Consider the following 6,000-nt stretch of genomic DNA (forward strand, 5'->3'; position numbering starts at 1 on the left):
GGCTCTCTCCGCCAGAGAAAGTAGGATCTCCCAGTGGCCAAACATTTTACTTCCACATCCCATTCTGACATGTCCATCCACCGCCTCCTCCAGTGTAAAGACGAAGCCACACTCAGGAACAACACCTTATATTCCGTCTGGGTAGCCTCCAACCTGATGGCATGAACATCGACTTCTCTAACTTCCGCTAATGCCCCACCTCCCCCTCGTACCCCATCCATTATTTATTTATATACACACATTCTTTCTCTCACTCTCCTTTTTCTCCCTCTGTCCCTCTGAATATACCCCTTGCCCATCCTCTGGGTCCCCCCGCCCCCGTCTTTCTCCCTGGGACTCCTGTCCCATGATCCTCTCATATCCCTTTTGCCTATCACCCGTCCAGCTCTTGGCTCCATCCCTCCCCCTCCTGTCTTCTCCTATCATTTTGGATCTCCCCCCTCCCCCTCTCCCTCTCCCTCTCAAATCTCTTATTAGCTCTTCTTTCAGTTAGTCCTGATGAAGGGTCTCGGCCTGAAACGTCGACTGTACCTCTTCCTAAAGATGCTGCCTGGCCTGCTGTGTTCACCAGCGACTGTGATGTGTGTTGCTTGAATTTCCAGCATCTGCAGATTTCCTCGTGTTTGCAGCTGCCGCATCTCTGCGGCAAAACGGGATCACGTGACGGGAGAAGGGTCTCCCACGTGACCCGGTGACGTCTCCTCGCCCCTCACACGCTGCCCGACGCATTCCCACTTTATTTCATTATTTCCCGTATTATTTCAGCAACATTTTTAATTTTTCCCTCCATATCTTCCCTGTCCCTTCCTCTCCACCCCCCCCCCCGGGTCACAGAGTTCTATGTTTATTAACACTAATTTCTATTCACATTCCTCCGATCACTGAGTCTTCACCGGCCTCTGTGGTGGGGATTTACAGACATTCACCATCCTCGGAGTGGAGACATTTCCCCTCATCTCAGTCCCGGACAGTCCACCTCCTTTTTCAGAGACTGGGATCCCTGGTTCAGCCGGTAATGATGTTGTGCATTTCAATGTGTTCACCTCTCAGTCCTCGATTCTCTAAATGAAAGGGTTATCACATTTGATCTTTCTTCATATGATGACCCCACCACTCCAGGGATCAGTCTGGTGAATCTTCATTGCACTCTCTATAACAAATACTCTCTAACCTCTTTGTTAATCCTCCATGGAATTAATTTCCATCTTCTGCAGCCCCGTGTTGCCCCAACCACTCACCTCCCACCCCCGTCACTATTTCCACCTTCCCACCTCCCCCTCACCTGGATCCACCTCTCACTCCCCAGCTCTTGCCCCATCCCCACCCCTCACCTCTTTTCTCGGACTATTTCCCGTCCACTCTCAGTCCAGAGGGAGGGTCTCGGCCCGAAATGTTGACGGTCCATTTCCCTCCACAGATGCTGCCCGACCCACTGAGTTCCTCCGGCAGTTTGTTCTTTGGTCTGTGTGACCCGTGTTAGTGTGGGGAGCGGGATTTTACACCATATTCCCGGTACAGTCTCAACAAAACACAAATAATTGTCACTTTGCCCGGACCATCGGCCCCGCTTGCAGGGCAACAGTCTGCCGGTGTTTGCCCCCCAATGTGGTGAATCGCCACCACCGTGGGCTCAGACATTTCCACAGATGAGCCCCTCCTGTCCCCACCGGGACAAACATCCTGTCCGCCCCCTCTCTCACCGTCTTCATCCTCTCCCTCCCCGGGGAACCGGCATCAAACCGACGGGCCGAGCGGTCTCCTCCTACCTCTCAGCGACACATCAGACTCCGGCCGCAGGAGACGCTTCACAAACGCCCCAACTTCCCTCGGAGGGAAATGGAAATAAATCAGAAAGCGGACATTTACTTTGACGGTTGTCCCGCCGTGACGGAAAGTTCGGGAGACGGAGTCAGCGGGGGTAACGCCCTCTCGGTTAGTCCGCCTCCGCTATTGGTTGGAAGCAGTGATTGACATCGCTTCGCACCAATGGGAATAGAGCAGCGCGTGACTCCTCTGTTGACAGCGGTGGGGGAGGAGCTGGTCACGTGATTAGTAGCCCAGCCGTTAAACCGACCAAGCTCGAGCTCACCAGCGCGCGGTGCACAAAAGGCCCCGGATGATCGGTTGAGGTGAGAAGGGATCTCCGGGTTGGGGGTCTCACCGGGCGGCGTTTTCAACACCGACTTCGGGTAGTTGCTGTGACTCCGGACTCCGTGACCCGCAATCCCGGGACAGTCCTGCTCTCTTCCCTCTCTCTCAGCCCCACCATCCGTACACGGGCCCCGGGGAGCTTCCGGCTGATGAGGGAATGGGAGCCGATGGGTCTCTCAGACAGAGCTGAGCTCCAGCTGTCTAAATGCAAGGATCGGGAACTCGGAGAAAGGGAACAAAATCTTTTACATCAGCTGTTGTGAAAATCACCTTTGTTCTGCCTCCAGTCACAAACAAGAGAAAATCTGCAGATGCTGGAAATCCGAGCAACACACACAAATTGCTGGAGGAACTCAGCATTAGTACTCTTTTCCATAGATGCTGCCTGGCCTGCTGAGTTCCCCCAGCATTTTGTGTCTGTTGCTTGTTCCACCCCCTCTTGTTCTGGACTTTTCTACCCGTGAGAACATGATTTTTTAATTTTTTTTAAAGTTTTCTACAAACTACAGTGTCGAAGAAAAAAATCAATAGTGTAAATAGAGGGATCATTACAATACAGACAAAAATAACAAAAATACACATCTTAACAAATGAGCAAGTCACCCATATTAAAAATGAAAAGTTAGAAAGGAAAGCACCCAACCCTCCCACGATCCAACTCCAAGCCAACCATTATATTATAAGTATAAATATTTAAAAGGACATTTGAGATAAACTTTTATCACCCCAGAACTTTTATTGTAGGAAAAAGAGAAATGAATAATAAAAAAAGCAGCCTGCTAACTAATCAAAGAATCAAAGAAAGCTGGAAATGCAGGATCTGACTATCAAGGGAAGAAAAACCATACACTTGTCAATCCATGTGAGAATTATGAAAATATCCAAGAAAAGGTCCCCACACCTTATGGAACTTTATATCTGAATTAAAAAGTGAATAGTAACCGTATACGCTTATAACAATTACAGCACGGAATCAGGCCATCTCGGCCCTTCTAGTCCATACTGAACTCTTACTCTCACCTCGTCCCGCTGACCTGCACTCAGCCCATAACCCTCCGTTCCTTTCCCGTCCATATATCTGTCCAATTTAAATTTAAACGACAACATCGAACCTGCCTCAACCACTTCTACTGGAAGCTCGTTCCACACAGCTACCACTCTCTGAGTAAAGAAGTTCCCTGTCATGTTACCCCTAAACTTTTGCCCTTTAACTCTCAACTCGTATCCTCTTGTTTGAATCTCCCCCACTCTCAATGGAAAAAGCCTATCCACATTAAATCTATCTATCCCCCTCATAATTTCAAATACCTCTATCAAGTCCCCCGTCAACCTTCTATGCTCCAAAGAATGAAGACCTAACTTGTTCAACCTTTCTCTGTAATTTAGGAGATGAAACCCAGGCAACATTTTAGTAAATCTCCACTTACTCTTACCCAGTTTTATTGACATCTTTCCTATAATTCGGTGACCAGAACTGTACACGATACTCCAAATTTGGCTTTAGCAATGCCTTATAGAATTTCAACATTACATCCCAACTCCTATACTCAATGCTCTGATTTGTAAATGCCAGCATACCAAAAGCTTCCTTCACCACCCTATCCACATGGGATTCCACCTTCAGGGAACTATGCACCATTATTCCTAGATCCCTCTGTTCTACTGCATTCTTCAATGCCCTACCATTTACCATGTATGTCCTATTTTGATTAGTCCTACCAAAATGTAGCACCTCACATTTACCAGCATTAAACTCCATCCGCCATCTTTCAGCCCACTCTTCTAACTGGTCTAAATCTCTTTGCAAGCTTTGAAAACCTGCTTCATTATCCACAACTCCACCTATCTTAGTATCATCTGCATACTTACTAATCCAATTTACCACCCCATCATCCAGATCATTAATATATATGACAAACAACATTGGACCCAGTACAGATCCCTGAGGCACATCACTAGTCACCATCCTCCTATCTGAGACACAGTTATCCACCACTACTCTCTGGCATCTCCCACCAAGCCACTGCTGAATCCATTTTACTACTTTGATATTAATGCCTAACGATTGAATCTTCTTAACTAACCTTCCGTGTGCAACGTTGTCAAAGGCCTTACTGAAGTCCATATAGACAACATCCACCGCTTTACCCTCATCAACTTTCCTAGTAACCTCATCAAAAAGTTCAATAAGATTTGTCAAACATGACCTTCCACGCACAATTCCATGTTACCTGTTCCTAATCAGACCCTGTCTATCCAGATAATTATATATACCATCTCTGAGAATACTTTCCATCAATTTCCCCACCACTGACGTCAAACTCACAGGTCAATAATTGCCAGGTTTACTCTTAGAACCCTTTTTAAACAATGGAACAACATGAGCAATACGCCAATCCTCCGGCACCATCCCCGTTTCCAATGACATTTGAAATATTTCTGTCAGAACCTCTGTTATTTCCACACTAACTTCCCTCAAGGTCCGAGGGAATATCCTGTCCGGACCCAGAGACTTATCCACTTTTATATTCCTTAAAAGCGTCAGTACTTCCTCTTCTTTAATCATTATACTTTCCATAACTACCCTTCTTGTTTCCTTTACCTTACACAATTCAATAACTTTCTCCTTGGTGAATACCAAAGAAAAGAAATTGTTCAAAATCTCCCTCATCTCTTTTGGCTCCACACATACCCATCCACTCTGATTCTCTAAGGGATCAATTTTATCCCTCACTATCCTTTTGCTATTAATATCTTTTCAAGATCTAAACAAGACATAATATCCCTGAGCCATTGAACATGGGTACGGGGAACTACATCTCTCCACTTAAGGAGTACTGCACGTCCAGCTAAAAGAGAGACAAAAGACAATGTTCGTCATTTAGCCGGGATCAAATGCTTGTCAGAGTCTCGTGAAATACCAAAAAAGGATCAGGTTCCAAATGACAGGGACATGTTTTGACCCATTCTCTCTGGGTACATAATGATATCAAACACCTTTGCCCTGGGCAACAAGTAGCTTTCACATCACAAATGTGCCAGACTCCAATGAGACAGACTACTGCCCTTCCCTTCATATTCATTGGCATTGCCATCACTGAGTTCACCACCGTCAGTCACCTGGGGGAGGGTTCAGGGGAAATATTTATGTACAATACAGAAACTGGTGTTACCTGTGTGTATTGTGGTGATGCAAAAGTTGCTGGAGGATTTGCAAGTGGGAAGAAGTGGAGTGATATTTGGAAATCTTGACTTTTTGAAGCATAATTTAGCAAGCAAATGATATATTGATGATGTGCAAAAGCTCTGGTGAGAAAATCCTTCATTACCCGTTACAGGCCTGCTACAGAGGTTGTGTGAGAGTGCAGATGAATTTGATCAAACCCAGAGGACATCAAAGTTCTTATCAAGAGTGATTTGCTAGCTGTTGAAATGAATATCTCTCTATATAAAATTCACTGTGCACATGTTGTCACTGAGTAAAAAAATGGACAGTACAAGATTTATGTGTATACAGGTCATTACAAATTAGAGGGGACACTGGTGGGAAGGTGGGGAGACCTCCAGTGTCCCTGATACCCTCACCTACAAGATGTGCATCCAGCTGCAGCTTGTAACCCTGCACTTTAAGGAGTTGGAGCTTGAAATGGATGAATTCTGGATCATCCAGGAGTTGGAGGGGGTGATAGATATGAAATGAAGAGAGGTGAGTTGCACCCAAGGTGCAGGACACAGGAAACTGAGTCAGAGTGAGGAAGGAGAATGAGTTTAACTAGCCATCGCAGAGTACTCTTGTGGGCATCCCACACAACAGCGGGTGGGCCACTTTAAAAACTGTTGGGGGGCATT

The sequence above is a fragment of the Mobula birostris genome, chromosome 13 (genome assembly GCF_030028105.1).
Source record: "Mobula birostris isolate sMobBir1 chromosome 13, sMobBir1.hap1, whole genome shotgun sequence".
NCBI lineage: Eukaryota > Metazoa > Chordata > Chondrichthyes > Myliobatiformes > Myliobatidae > Mobula > Mobula birostris.